This window comes from Styela clava, chromosome 1, assembly GCF_964204865.1.
Source record: "Styela clava chromosome 1, kaStyClav1.hap1.2, whole genome shotgun sequence".
In the NCBI taxonomy this organism is placed as follows: domain Eukaryota; kingdom Metazoa; phylum Chordata; class Ascidiacea; order Stolidobranchia; family Styelidae; genus Styela; species Styela clava.
The window spans coordinates 19287087-19304116 of NC_135250.1; positions in this window are offsets into that span (position 1 = coordinate 19287087).

The window sequence follows — 17030 nt, forward strand, 5'->3', positions numbered from 1 at the left end:
TCATCCAAAATATATGTCACTACGACGTCACAATCACGTCATAGAGCTTGCCAAAATATAGCAACAATCGCCCGAATAAGCATCTCGCCACCGTTAACGAACTAACGACAGCGATCTCTCTCATATCAGAATCCTTGTGACAAGAGCAATAGGTTGCTCTCGGACGGCCATCCGTATACTTTGAAGGGCTCTATTAAGCCACTGTGACGTGATTTTTTTGTGAAATAGTCATAGAAATAGTCTGCAGGTGGGGGTTAGGATTGACATTTGCAAAAATTGTTGAGCCAGGCCAACTTGAAATGCATGTGGTGATAAACTATACCAGACCCCAGTTTATTACAGGTGACAGGTCTGGTGTAGTTTAGTACAACATGCACTTCTAGTTGGCCTGGCTCAACAATTTTTGCATATGTCAATCCCAACCCTCACCTGACTACGTCATCCAAAAATTACGTCATTTCGACGTCACAGTGGCGTAATAATGACCACCAAAGTATGCGAATGGTCGTCCAAAACGCGTAGATGAGCACCCGAAATCGAGCAAGCTATCTCTCTCGTTTTCTCGTCACAACGATCACGATAGGCGAGAGATCGCCAGCTTAAGCGACTTCGTTATCGGAGGCGCAGATGTCATTTCGGGAATCGTAATTATACTTTGGCAAGCCCTTTGACGTGATGGCGACATCGTAGTGACGCAATTTTTGGATGGCATAGTCAGGTGGGGGTTAGAAATAACATATGCAAAATTCGTTATGCTACGCCCACTGGAAGTACCTGTGGTACTAAACTAGGGTCTCGTGTAGTTTCGTACCTAACGTACTTCTAGTAGGCGTAGCATAACAATTTTTTAACATGCTAATCCTGGGTCTAGTATAGTTTAGTACCACAAGTACTTCCAGTGGGCGTAGCATAATGAATTTTGCATATGTCAGTATGTTGTTCCTAACCCCTACCTGACTATGCTATCAAAAAATTACGTCACTACGGCGTCACCATCGCGTCATAGGGCTTGCCAAAGTATAATTAACATCGCCCAAAATAGCATATGCGCCGCCGATACCGAACTCGCTAACGACGGCGATCTTTCTCCTATCGTGATCGTTGTGGCGAGCTAACGAGAGAAATACCTTGCTCGATTTAGGGTGATCGTCTGCGCGTTTTGGACGACCATCCGCATACTTTGGTGGGCCTTATTACGCCACTGTGACGTCGAAATGACGTAATTTTTCGGTGAGGTAGTTAGGCGGGGGTTAGGATTGACATATGCAAAAATTGTTGAGCCAGGTCAATTACAAGTACGTGTGGTACGGTACTAAACTATACCAGACCCCTAATCCTCACCTGACTACGCCATCCAAAAATTACGTGACGTCACAATCACGTCATAGAGCTTGCCAAATACTCGTACGATCGCCCGAAATAGCATCGGAGCCGACCGATAAAGAACTGACTAACGTCAGTGATCTCTCTCCTATCGGGATCGTTGCGACGAGAAAACGAGAGAAATGGCTGTTCGATTTCGGGATCTCGTCTGCGCGTCTTGGATGACAGTTCGCATAGTTTGAAGGGCTCTAGTAATTTTTGAATGGTGGGGTCAGGATTGACATGTGAAGAAATTGTTATGCTACGCTTACTAGAAGTACGTTAGGTACGAAACTACATGAGACCCCTAAACTATACTAGACCCATAAACTGGACGGGAGGCCGTGGTTCGCCATATGATCTGTATGATTGAGCCGTCTTATCGGATTTCCTCGTCCACTGGATAAATATGTAAATCCTATCCTAAAATATAACTTTACCCGACTATCACTTGATCTCAAATTGCAAAACTATCACAAATTCGAAGCATTTCACTTGCCATCCACCAACGTGACTATAACAAGATAGCCACTTTGCCATCCACCAACTCCGCCACAATCATGCAAACCGAATGAGGAGGGTTGGTAGCATAAAAGTCATATTGGGGATGGCAAAATAGGGATGGCGAAATACGGTCGAAAGGTGGCAGATTAGGGATGGCGAAATAGGGACGAAAAGCCAAATTGGGGATGGCAAAATGCGGTCGAAGCGTGGCAGATTAGGGATGGCGAAATACGGTCGAATGGTGGCAGATTAGGGATGGCAAAATGCGGTCGAAGCGTGGTGGCAGATTAGGGATGGCAAAATGCGGTCGATGGGTGTCAGTTTTTGCCAAATCGACTGTCATAATGCGCTGTTGAGTATACAGATAACAATTACCAATTGACTCAAAATTACAAAGAAATATGGCCAAAGTGTTTAGATTTGGGGCTGATGAAATGGATTAGTACCTGTCAAATTCGGGCTGGCAAAACACAGTCGATGAGTGTCAAAATGGGATGGCGAAATGGGGTCGAAGCGTGGCAGATTAAGGATGGCGAAATGCGGTCGAAGCGTGGCAGATTAGGGATGGCAAAATGCGGTCGAAGCGTGGTGGCAGATTAGGGATGGCGAAATGCGGTCGAAGCGTGGCAGATTAGGGATGGCAAAATGCGGTCGAAGCGTGGTGGCAGATTAGGGATGGCAAAATGCGGTCGAAGCGTGGTGGCAGATTAGGGATGGCGAAATACGGTCGAAGCGTGGCAGGTTAGGGATGGCAAAATACGGCCGAAGCGTGGCAGATTAGGGATGGCGAAATGCGGACGAAGCGTGTCAAATTGGGGGTGGCGAAATAGGGTCGATTCCTGTCAGGTTAGAGATGATCAAATATGGTCGATGCGTGTCAGATTAGGGAGGGCAAAATAGGGCAGTGGGTTGACGGGTGTCATGTTAAGGATGGCGAAATGCGTGTCAGATTTGGAAACGAACATTGTCAAATTTAAGGAATTAATCTGATCAGTGTTTCACATTTTAAAATTCATTTAAAAGGCGTTTTCCGATTTTTCATCGTGTCTTTATTTTATGATTAATTTTAATGTTTTATATATTATTACATTTTTCTCATCAAGTCTTGAACATTTTTTTTATATTTTTCTGATTAATAATTTTAATACAATCTTTTAATGTTTGATATATTATTACGTTTCTCTCATCAAGTTTTGGGTACTCCTGAAGTATGCGCACCAAGATGTCGCACAACCTGAACCCTAACCTGAGGTTGTGCGCCAGCTTGTTGCGCCTATTTCAAGAGGTCTGCATTGGCTGGCATAGCATTCTGGATCGTGCCATCATTTATGAGGTCATATGTTTTATCTCTTTCGTCATGGAAATTTCAATTTTTCCCTGGTATTATAGTCGCTACAATTTTTTACGCCACCCCGAAGCCTGCGATATTTCTATTCCAAATACTGTTATTAAACAATTCTTTTCAATTACAAATATTTCAAATTGCTCAAGTATATATGTAGAAGAATCCTGTTTTGCTTTAAAATATTTTTGGCATAATTCACGATCACACTGCATGAAGAGTTCATTCTCCGTGTTTCGTTAATTTCAATTCTCAAAATTTCTTTCGAAGTTAATTGGTTTTATAATTTGAATATAACCTTTTGATGTAAAGATGTGTTCGATATATTATGCTATAAAATGATTTTTATGATATTGGGTGAATTCCTATCTAGAGGAGAGTCTTTGAATAGGAATATACATTGTAGTATTACTCACTTTTGTATAATATTATTCATGAAAACGCGACAAACTATTTGAACTGCGTAAAAATGAAAATGCGACTTTTGTATAACACTGGAAAAGATACTACAAAAGGCAAGGTAATTAAACATAGGGATTTTGGTATAAACAGTTCAAAAACCAACTAATAGAAGATTTCAACACAAAATGTTGGGAACCACCAAAGTCATTCATTTTATCGTTTTTGAGAAAGAAAATGTCGAAGACTAGTTTGACTTTTTAGGAATCTTCTTGCATGCTTTACTTCTTGAGGAACATAATTACCATTACTTGGTACAGAATCCAACCCATGTCTTACTGGATAGCGAAGGAGCAACTTATAAATTAATGTGTTACGTGTAACGCAAGTCTTGTTCTTTGTTGCAATTGAATTCCAAGGAAAGACGCATTTGCTACGAATTTTTCGTGCTGTTTGGAATAGGGTGGGTTTGACCTTGGTGCTATATATATCCGCATTGTTTAATATTTAATGGTGCTTATAACTGGCGTAGTTTCGTGCACCGTTATTTCACGTTCAAATGCGTTTGATGAGGGATTAATTTTGAGCTAGTAATACGTTCAATATTCATATCTAATGATTGTAATATTTGTTCTGGTGAGTATAAGATACAAAAAGCCTTTCTAGATTTTCAATTGAAATTAAATGAAATTATACTTTCAAAAACTTATAGGCGAAATGTTTTGAAAACATTCTGCGCTGAGCAGGGTCTCTATAATTGTACGGACATTTAGCGAAATAAAGCCAGTGAAATACTTCCCTGAATATTCGACATCTACACTGGAGTCAAATTACTACTAATCTGCAACTGAAAATTTTCAACCTAATTGTTTTTAAACTTTACAAAACAATCTCAAACATTTGATGGTCAGAAAACGCTAATGTTTCATGTAGTAGTCAGGGAACACGCAATTTGATGGGTTAGTCTAGCAGGAATGGCGAACCTTTTTAAAGAATTGGGACGAAAATTATTGTTGTATTGTAGAAAAGAAGACTGTGGTTCGTAGACAGGGTTGTCCAAAACGAATCAAATATTCGAATACATTTTCGGCTGATTTTCGAATAATATATAGTCTCTTTTCATCGTAAACACGGTTTTTCGTTTTTGCGGGAATCTTTAAACGATTTTACACATTCATTTCCATTACGTCAAGAAATTGAAGATTATTCAATGTCGTAATTTTTATGATACCCAATAAATTGTCGCAAGTCGGAAAACAAGTCGATTTATTAGAGGAAATAATTAATACTTTTTCCCGCTTTATGGCAAATAATTTTGATAATGATATTTGAAAGGGGGCTCCCGAAGTATGCGAACCAAGATGGCGGAGCTCGGAATGTAATATGTGTACTGGGTTAGGGTTAGACCATAATTTTAGGTATAAATACTACGGGATAATGTGTGGCAAGGTGCCCGAATATAATTACTTTCTGATTCGTATTCACAAAATAATAAAAACATTATTACTCCAAATTACAACGGCAATTTGTGGGCTTAAAATGTGTGGTAAAGTGCCCGAATATAATTAATTGCTGATTCGTATTTTCGTATTCACAAAATAATAAAAGTATTATTACTCCAAAATACAACGGCAATTTGTGGGCTTAAAATGTGTGGTAAAGTGCCCGAATATAATTAATTGCTGATTCGTTTTTTCGTATTCACGAAATAATAAAAGTATTATTACTCCAAAATACAACGGCAATTTGTGGGCTTAAAATGTGTGGTAAAGCGCCTGAATATAATTAATTTTTGATTCGTATTTTCAGACTCTTGGAAAAATTGTCCCAAGTCGGAAAAATAATTTATACTTTATCCCGCTTTTTGGCAAATAATTTGAATAATGGTTGGTATTTGAAAGTATGAACTTTTTACCAGGATGATTTTGTGTTGCGCCAAATATTCAAATCCATGACCGATACCACTATTTCAAATGCCTTGCCATATTAATTTAAATCTGTTAACGTAACTAACTCATGATTACGTCGACTTATAAAAGAATAAAAGCGTTACTATTCTAAAATATATATCGCAGTAATCTGTGAATATGAAATGCCTGGCAATATAGCCAGTTATTCCTTTGTTTATTGCATGCAAATTCCTTCGCATATCATAGATAGGGGTGGGCAAAATCGAATATTTTTTTTTGAATCGAATAGTTCGAATATTTCAACGAATAGTCGAATAACGAATATTTTTTATACACAACAGGAGGTCTACAACGTCGGTCGATACTCCCTTTGAAAATTAATAAAGACATTGAAAATCGGCTACAAAGCGTTTTTTACTGGTTAATTTCGTCATAATCATGATTGTTTTTGTCACCGTGACCCTTTCTGTTATTTGCAAGTATTAATTCTTTCGCGTCGGCGGACATCGACGTTTATATTTCGGGTTTACCCGTGCGTTCACGTCGGCAACAGCTGTTAAAACCATTAAGGATTGATGTAAAAACCCAAATTAATATTATTCTAATTTTTATCATTTGCGTTAGCTTTCATATATATTACTTATCAACTTTTGTAAATTTACCGTCACAATATTAAGCGAACGGTGATATTATAATCGATACCGGGATGCAGATATTTATTAAGACAATACCGTAATTAACTTTGCTATGCTTTTCTATGGTGGTTATGTTACTTTACAGATAAACCTCGCAGAGCTGCGATTGCGTCAATCCCGAATGTTGATTTAAAATAGTGACTAAATAATTCGGCAATAAAGGCATTTCTGCGTGGCCATATGACGAGATGACGGTAATAAACAGCGCTTCCTGAATAATAATTTGCATATGCGACCTAATGCTGAAAAAATTGCGCTTTTGTACTTTTGTGCCTAATAGACGGCCAGGCGCTATTTTATAACTAACTCTTCCAAGTTCCGACGTTTTCTTTCAACAAACCGCGGTCATTATAGCTAATATCGTTACCGAGTAATTCACAATTTTATTTACGGAATTTGCGAATTCACTTTTACTTCTCTTGACAATTTTGACAATGTCACGCCCTATTTATTAGTGCAAAAATGCTCAAAAATAAAACGAATGTAATCATTTCCGACGATACAACAATTCGTAAACGAGACAGTGCGCGTTGTTACATCGAAATTCACGATTGATTTTACGCCATACTCATGTTCACGATTTCTTCACTCCACCCGCCATGCATGCCCGAGTGAAATGTTTACACTTTCGAAACATTATTTGGTCAAGAATGAAAGGGATCACTAAAGAGTTATTTGAAAGTACATTAAAAGAACTATGTCCTGCCATTTCTTTTCTGGTCATAGCTTGTTCGTGTTATACTATGTATATATGGTTCCACGCAAAAGTTAATTCAACTTTTAATTTTCGTTAAACAAATTTATGTTTGGTTCATTCATGAAACGGCTAATCACGTGCCGCCAATCATACGGAGTTTAAAATCTGGAATATTTATTTTGAATACCTCATCTGATTTAACGTTTCTAAATTTGGGGAACGGTGTCGGTACCTCTTTGTGCAACATAGGGAATTGAAATGAACGATCGAAACGCAAAGAAAACAAATAACACCACAACGCAAAAACGATTTTTCAAATTTGTCTGTTAGCAAGCGAGCTTGTAGGTGAATTCTCGCGCAATTCACGATCGGTTCACAGACGTTCCGTGTCCAAGGGAAGCGACGCAGATCACGTGGTACCCGATATTCGAATAGTAAAATGCCATTCGAATAATTTAATATTCGATTCGCTATTCGAATATTTTCCCCAGCCCTAATTATAGATAAGCGTTTTTTGAACTTCAAATGTATTTGAAACAGTGAACTATTCGGTATTGGCCACTCGTAGGTATTTAATTGAAGAGAAACCCGCTGCCTCAATTTTTCCATGAGACTCATAATCTTTGAAGTTGAAAGACTAAGGTAATATCTTGTACTCGATTTTATGTAATTTGTGTAATACTAATTACCGAAATATGTTCCAACGTTACGGTAAATATTCCCGTGGTTTCAAAAGAGCTTTGAAACGGGATTTCACTGTATGAGAATTGCATTTTAGATTGGCTTTCTGCCATGTTGAAGTCACTACCACTCTAATCACAACCCTCTTTATTTAATTTTATTCAGTTTTCCACGATAAAAACAATCTCAAAACTTTCCAAGACTAGACTAACATTAAAACATATTGAACGGTATATATGTAGGGATGAATAAAATGTCCCTGAACTAAATGACCAGAGAGTTTGAAAGGCCCGTGAATCGATGCTCTAAGAACGACCAGAGATCGTAGGTTTTATGGTATTTTCAAATTTGAGGTAATGGCCTTGGTTACTTGAGATATGTAAATGGTGAATGACTCAAAGTAAGGTATAAGGCATCAAAAGTAACTATAATGGTCTAGTTGTTGTCACTAAGTAGGTTTAAAAAAATCATCATCATCAATCATTTCAAAATTGAGCAACATTAAAGTTGGCTCATGTAATATGATATGATTTTGAAAGCTTTATATTATAGAAACGAAAGCGCACTGACATGAGAGTGAGAGTATATTTAAGAAGCTTTTAAGAAAATTACAGGCAGGACATTCATGAGAAAACATGCAAATGTTAGTGAACCATGCATGTTTATTCATACATGCGCGCAAGAAAGAAGTTGTAAACGGAAATAAAGAGATGACATTTGAGATAACATGAAGCACATAATTTGAGATGACATGATGCTATAAAGACATCGGGTATAAATGCAAAATGGGAAATCCTGCGTCATTTACAGTAAGGTTCAAAATGTGAACACAAAAATTGGGATATCCAACCAATAAAAAATTATTACATTATTGAGAAATTAATTTACAATATCTTATATTAATGAAAGCATATAACACCACACCAGTATATCATATTGATTCGAAATGTTGTCACACAATTACATGTGTTTCCATGCATAGTTTGGCATATTAAAACATGAACTTAACCAAAGGACTTAGTAAATGCTAGGACATTATCTGGGGGAAGACATATTTTCACTGCAAGATTTCAAGATTACACACTGAAAACTATTGCTACAGAAAGTAATCAGGAACTTCATTATAGAATATATATAACAGCATATGCACCCACCCACATAAATAACAAGTTTATCTTATAACAAGAACAAAATAACACAGTATGGAGTAGTAGCAGAGAAATTGTTATTTTAGGATTGCAGACAATGCATTAGTACAAAGTGGTTATGATTCATGAATGAAAATCAGATCTTATTGATTGACTTCAAAACAAACAAGGACTAGACAAAGAATATAATATCGTGTACACAAATGCTACAGTCCCCATAAATAGTGTTTAATAATTGGCAAAAAATACTGAAAGCAAATTAAAACATATTTCTATATCTTGGAAAAATGTAATCTCAAACAAATACAATTTAGTATGTTGCACGTTATTAGAAGAAAAAAATAAATATTTGGAATTTGTGTACACAAGTTGAAGTCAGTGACATTAATTTGAACAGTAGCACAAATAGAGCTATTAGGTTATTAAACGACGCTTCCGTAGTATGTGCACTGAGATGGCGTACAACCTGATAACCCTAATCTGGTACACATAATATGTTCAGGCTGTGTGCCATCTTGGTGCACATGCTGGGACGGGATGCACACAGGGAGCACCTATTAAACATATAAAGGTATTCAATCTCAGCGATTGTGTGATCTCAGGGATTTTAGGTAGGGTTAGGAACTGAATTTTATGAGAATGTCTTCAAGACACGAAAATGGAAATCACAAAAGTAAGTGAGATTGCATACTAGTAGCAAGTCGAAATGATAAAATATTTGTGGAAGTAAAAGATCAGACCAGGAGAATGCACTCTTTCAAATGTTTGTGTAAATAAAATGATAACTATAGGGCTGACTATGTGCTATTAGGTGAAATCTATGAAAAAGTTGATCTGTCATAAAAATGTTTAGATTAGCTGGATGGATAACCTTGGATGCAACAATTGGAATACAGTTTGCATAAAAAACAGTAGCAATAAATAAACTATAAAACAAGATTAACAATGAGAGTGATTTTTATGATTGATCCAAGTTACATTAACAAAAATAGGAAAATTATTTTAATAGAATCAATTATGGCAAATAAACAACTCTTACTAACATATGGATTAGCAAACATACACTAAAGTTTAATGTTTTATATGCCCTTTACAAATAACAAGTTTAGGTCTAATTTCTCATTTAACATTTGCCTTATAAGCTAAAATGCTGAATAAATATTAAATATTACTAGATTAGAATGGTTCCTTTATGAAATTTGAACATAATCATATTCCAAGAACTTGTGAACTACTACACGAAGCTATTGTGTTAGAAAGTATCTTCAATACATTTTTGTACCAGGGTAAAGTTAACTATAACAAAATAGGAACTATTATCAGCTGAACGATTATTATCTCTTTTTAATGAATTGTCCGAAGCAATGATCAGCAATGATACCAAATCTGAACTGAAACGTAAGTTTCAGCACTTCAAATTCATAAACATTCTCAAGTTTCAGAATATTTGCAGATTGAACCAATACACAGTAGAGTATGTGAGCCGGTCATCAACTTCAAAACACAGTTTTGAAGTACAGAGATAGTTTTGGAGTAAGTCCCATGTCACAATTCATTTGTGGGCATGTAGTGGACATATGGATCGTTTTGTTATTATGTTGTTGTTCTTTGACACATATTGAAAAACCGCTTTTCTTGTTGATTACTGGACGAATTGCTTTGAAATTTTCAATGGTTTAAGATTGATTAGCCTGAAGGCTATTACTTTCATATGTTTCCAATATTTCTGAGAGCTGCATGGAATTCATTTCTTTTGTGCTATGACCTCATCAAAAATTGCCACCATGTGGCGGTTCATCGTGCGAGCGAGTCACGAAGTCAGCAAACATTGGTGCTTCTAGTGTTTAGCGAACCGTCAAAGGTAAGCTGGACTACTGCTTCGCTCAGGCTGCGTGTCCATATATTTGAGCATCGCTCTCTTGTTGAAAGTGCAAACTATAAAGTTCTTGATCCCCTTTCTGGCACAAATAGACTCACTTCAGTCATTGCAGCAATATCCCTAAAGAATAGATAACCTTAATCTTCATATCTGAAATTATATCAAAATACTTGACAGAGTTTCAAGTAGTCATTATAGACTTAATGCTGTAATGTCATTTACGATAAAATTTTATAATGGAATTGGAAGTTCGGGGCTTTTACTACAGTTAATTAACATGATATGTGTCTCGCTCGGATTAACGATAGGATCTACATATATCAATCCCAGGAGAGAGATAATGGACCAGATGGTGGAGGAAGCTGTAACCGACCAGCGGTTATGTGAACCACCCAACTGCGACGAGGAGTCCAGTAATCCTCTCGCACATAACCATGGGGTGACGAGCGTATTCCTAACGATCTCCACATTTAAACCTGCGAACCTACACAGACTGACATAGTGTAAGTAATAAGAGGTGCGATGCCAAGCTTATTCCGCTTACAGGCTTAGCACGATGAGCCACACCACTGCTAATTTGAAGTTAGACAATTCAGCAATTAAATATATCAAATAGTTAGAATGCATATTAACATTTTGCTTAGGTCTGCGGAGTTCACTCAAACAGTCAAATGTCTTTAGCAGTTTCACTTTTTAGTTTATCGCTTGCTCCATACAATGCTGCAATGTTACTGGTACCAGTCCCAATTTGACATACCGTGTTCGTGCCTACATCTTGCCACACAATAATTCTACCGCGAAGGCATACCGGTAGTCCGATGATACGGTAGTCTACCGTTACCATAGTAATTAAAAGTCCAAGTATGGTAACTCTGGCATATGCAGATACATTCAGGCTACATGCTAAACTTAAGAACCTTAAAATGTTCGTACGGTACCGGTATACGGTACGGTAACACTGACACCATGCCCTTCACTTTCTCAAACGTCGCCATCTCTAATCTGCCACCACAATTCGACCGCATTTTGCCATCCCTAATCTGCCACTACGCTTCGACCGCATTTTGCCATCCCTAATCTGCCACCATTCGACCGCATTTGGCCATCCCTAATCTGCCACGCTTCGACCGCATTTCGCCATCCCCAATATGACTTTTCGACCCTATTTTGCCATCCCTAATCTGCCACCTTTCGACCGTATTTTGCCATCCCTATTCTGCCATCCCCAATATGACTTTTATGCTACCACCACTATAGAACCGAATCGCCGTATCAATAGCTTTCGCATATTGGCGCACTAGTGACGCAAGGTGAAAAATCTAGTTCTTACTTTTTCAATTTAGAGAAACATATAGGCAAATTGTACCTTTTAAAGAATTGTAGACAGATGATGGTACAATCTTTACAAATGTTAATGATATAGACTACAGGGAGAGCAGAGATTATTTTACAAAAAACTTTACGCCAAAAAACAATTAAATGCAGAGCATATCACCGAGCATCGACTTCCTTGTTTACTTCGTAATATTGGCCAATCAGCAAGATGCAAAAAATGACGTAACAAGCTCCTATTTCGCATTCGCTCAAACACTTTTTTCACTCAGACAGATTTTCAAGCGTGGTAGGATAGGATTAACATATTTATCTTGGGGGAGAGGAGAGCCAATAAGACGGCTTAACCATATGGCGAACCGCGGCCTCTCGTCCGGTTACCAATCCATGCCGGGTATGGGATCAGTTAGTTATTTGTTTTAGGAAGCATGGACTTGATGGTGGAGAAAGCCGAAACCGGCCAGCGGTTAAGTGAACTACCTTACGTCAACGAAGAGTCCAGCAATCCTCAATTCGTACATGATTATCTCCACGGGATTCGCACCTGCGAATCCACGCAGTGTAATCAGAGGTGAGGTGGCGAGCGTAATCCTAACGCTTAGCACGATGAGCCACACCGCCGCGCCAAACCTATATTGAGCATTGTTTGCAGCGGGAAAAACCTGGTATTCTAGAATCTAGATTATCGCTGATAAATTTTGTCGTGATATCACCGATATCATATAAAATCAATCTGATAGCTTTACAAAGACCGCAACTTTGTAATTTTAGGGTTTGCTGCTTGTTTTAGTGAATTTTTTTTTAATTTTTTTTGTGATATCACCGATATCATATTAAACTGTAAATATTTACTACTCTGATAGCTTTACAAAAACCGCAACTTCGTGATTTTAATGCTCGCTGCTTGCTTTAGCAAAACTTTTTGGACACGTCAGTGTACATAACGATCGTTTCAATATTATCTTGTTGTTCTTGTTAGTCTTTTCTTTGGTCATGATGAAATCGCTTTTCTCTTCGAATACAGGGCCAATTGCTTTGGAATTTTCAGTGGTTACAGATTGATTTTTTTTGCCAGAAGGCTATTACTTTTACTTATTTCAAAAATTTCTGTGGATTTCAAGAGATTCGTTTTTTATGTGTCAGGATAAAAAATAGCGACACCTTGTGACGTGTCCATATATTTGAGCACAGCTCTCTTGTTTTTTTGTGATATCACCGATATCATATAAAATCAATCTGATAGCTTTACAAAGTCCGCAACTTTGGAATTTTAATGCTTGCTGCTTGTTTTAGCATGCTCGCAAACATAAAAAATGAAATAAAAATAATTTCAAACATCAAATTTGAGTGCTCACAATGTTTTGCGTAATTTCATACCCACATCGGATTGTATATTTTAAACCAAAAATGCTACCACTTTTTAGGAACATTTTTCCTGCGTCTGTGTGAAAACTCATTTGATAACTTAACCATGGCAGCATACCTTCAAATTTTCATTTTTCGCAATAAAAATATATCGCCAGAGAATATAAAGTGAATGTCAGCGCGATGAATAACTTTCCAAAAGCTTATTTTATTTCTCCCCATAGGCCTTTTTGTACATAAATTCGCGTATTTTAGATTGAGCCAGGAATGTTAAACATTACCTCGTTTTCGCGTTTTTTAACTCTATTCGTTAGTTTTCAGTTGTGTTTCGGAAACTTAAATATAAATCAGATAAATCAATGATCACTCTGTCTTCCTAGGAGTTTCAATTTAATTGCAGTAATAAAAAATTAGTGTAGAAATAGCTGTGATAGACTAGGCCAGGGGTGGGCAACTTCTCTAGTCGGCGGGCCAAATGTGGGAAAATAAAGCCTTGGGCGGGCCGGATTACTACAAAAAATACTTCGGTATCCAATCTTTGTTAAATGCTCGACACTCTCTGTCAACTTCACATTTCTTGGGATATTCCATGGTTAATAAAACCTAATATAAAATCTAATTTCTAAAATATTTTTCTATTTATATTCTAAATATATATAACTGATAACAGTAGTGGGGGAATGTTTACAACGCTCTCTGCTTTGACCTTATATTGTTTGTTTAACAAGTGTGCTAACGCAATTGTTTGTTCACTAAGGCAATTAAGGTTCACTAAGATAAAGTATGGAAAGATTTCTCGGCGGTCAAAGGCCGGGTAAAGGTCCATTGTTCTCAATAGACTAGGAGAAGGCCTATGGTAGTGTAGAAGATATGGAATTTTTGTTTAAAGTTTTGAAAAAATTCAATTTCGGGCCATTTTGGATATCTCTTATAAAATTAATTTACACAAATACGAAGTCGAAAATTATAACCAATTGTTAGATTAGCAAGGAATTTATAGTTGAAGGAGGTTTAAGGCAAGGTTGTCCACTGTCTCCGATACTTTATTCTTTCATTGCTGAAGTATTTGCATGTAATATTCTCAAAATGGTTTGCACACAGAACAAAACAAAAACAATAATATGCCATTAAACGAATGTTTAAAAACGTTGCAAATTGGCATGGTCATTTCATGTTTCATCACAAACTGTTTATGCATATATAGTAGGCCTACCAAAGAGATTGTTTGAATTATGATTCAATATTTAGGTAGAATTTGCAGTAGCGGTAATAGCTTTTGTAATATCTGCCGACAGTTGAGTTTCAATTTGATACTCTACTTCAGGGTTGGCAAACTACAATATAATCTGGCCCGCGACGCTTCACTGAATTATATTAACAAAACAACTGTATTGACGATTACATTCTTTACGTAACAGAATTTGTTTTGAGTCACTAAATTATATTATAATCTAACAAGTATATAATTAGACAAATGGCAACAGAACGTAAAAAAGTTGATGCTGAGTGCAAATAGTTTAATGACGCAGAAAATATTCAAATGATCAGTCTTCGCGCGCTGCTTAAAATTTAACTGAAATCTGTGTGGAAAAAATGATATTCATTGGCCATTTCCTCGGTTTTTAACTTACTAAAAAAATTTGTGCGGCCCGTCAATGACTTGCAACTTTTAATTTTGGCCCGCGAACGACAAAAGTTTGCCGACCCCTGCTCTACTTCATATTCCTGATTCATTATCCTTCGATTCTGTTATGTTTCCCTGATGCCTTTCTCATCTTTATATCATCTATATAGGCTTCTTGTTGGTATTCCTTCATTGATTGTTCATAGTATCATTTCAGTGGTATTTTATTCTGATACTCCGTTAAAAACAAGTCAAGTTTATTGATTCCAAACAGTAAAGAAATTAATTTTACACAAAAAACGAAGAAAAAAGATAATCACGTAACTCTACTGAGGAGGAGAGCAGCAGAGAACCAAAGCTGGTTATAGAGCAACGACACCCAAGGATCTAATAACGGAAAATTTAGTCCCGAAACGACTGGTTTTTGTGGCGAGTGCAGTTTAATATTGCATAGAAAATTAACCAACTGATATATTTGGAGGCAGATGAATATTTGAGGTTATATTAAAAAGCCATAAGATTGTGTGGTATCCATCTCCCCACTTCAACTGCTTTTCTTGAACTATAGCAGTGGTCGGCAAACTTCATGTACTTGCGGGCCAAATATACACATTTGCGGTAGCGTGCGAGCCGCATTAATTTCCGCCTGTGAACAATCGCCACATTAAAATTACAGCGCACATGCACCTTCTATTGCTGTGTTAATAGCCTTCCACAACGAGACGTGTATTTGGCCTTTTTCAATATATTTTTACACTATAGTCAACGTTGTTGTTATTGGACATGTTTAGTGGACATCACAATCGTTTCAATATTATGTTGTTATTGGTATTATTTGTCTCTATCATTTTAAAAAAATCGCTTTTCTCTTCGAATACTGGACCAATTGCTTTGAAATTTTCAGTGTTTAAAGATAAAATTTTTCTCCAGAAGGCTATTACTATTTTTTCGCTATGACGTCATCAAAATGATTGCCATTGGGTGGCGCTATGTGTCCATATATTTGAGCATAGCTCTCTTGTTTACTTATTATCAATGTGAAGGATGATGTTGTTTCTGTGTCTCAAGGCCAAAGCGTTAAAATAAGTGCCAACTTCGTTGACACGCAGTGCGTCGTCCAAATGACGATCTGACAAACTAATACGTATAAGTTTATTTTTACTGCCTAATCAGCGTAAAAGACGATAAAAAATTGATAAAAACAAAATAAAAATGATCATAGATTCAGAAAAGAGAACAAAACCTTGAGTAAGATTTAGAACGTGAAGATGTTGGATTGAATGGTATTGTCGAAATGAGTGGTACTTGTGTCACGGACCATAGTGTTCGTGGGTATATTGTGTACCTTTATAGTTGTGGGATAAGTACGCGTAGGGTACGGTACCTAATGTGTCCCACTGCGACTCAAAGATACAGGGTAACTGGAGACGCGTCCTGTCCCTTGGGTCCCCAAATATTGTCTTCAATCTATGCACCAACTGACCAACACACACTGCAACCTGTACACCAACAATTCCGTAGACTTGTGTTGAAAGAAACTTTATTATCTTGTTTAAACACATCTAATGTTGACGGCAGTGATAACAGTGTTAGGGTTAGTGTCGGCGTTAGTGTTAGTGATAAATTGACTGTTTTTGACAAGGACTCAAAGAACAGCCATAAGTATGCTATAATACAAATAAAAAACAATAAGTGACAGACGTATTCGATACAACAAAAAATACAGCAATCCTCACAACCTATCGGACAATCAGTAATCAGTAATCAGTAGTTTATTTTCTCACCATACTAAATGCACACTTGATATACAAATTGCAATAAATAAAAAAAAAGGCATTTCAGGGTGAGGGGAGCCGCGAGAAACCAAATTTGGTTATCGAGCAGCGGCACCCATAAGCAAGTCTAACAAGGAAATAATAACAAAAAAAAGTCGAACTGTGTATATACAGTATCATATATACGTTAATTTGAAAATAAATATAAATACGTCAAGGCATTCCAACCAGGTATGCCCAGTAATCTCGCGTTTCAACAACAACAAAACAAGAAACGACTCCGTGCACCAATTATCTAAGTAGCCATGACGATAGCT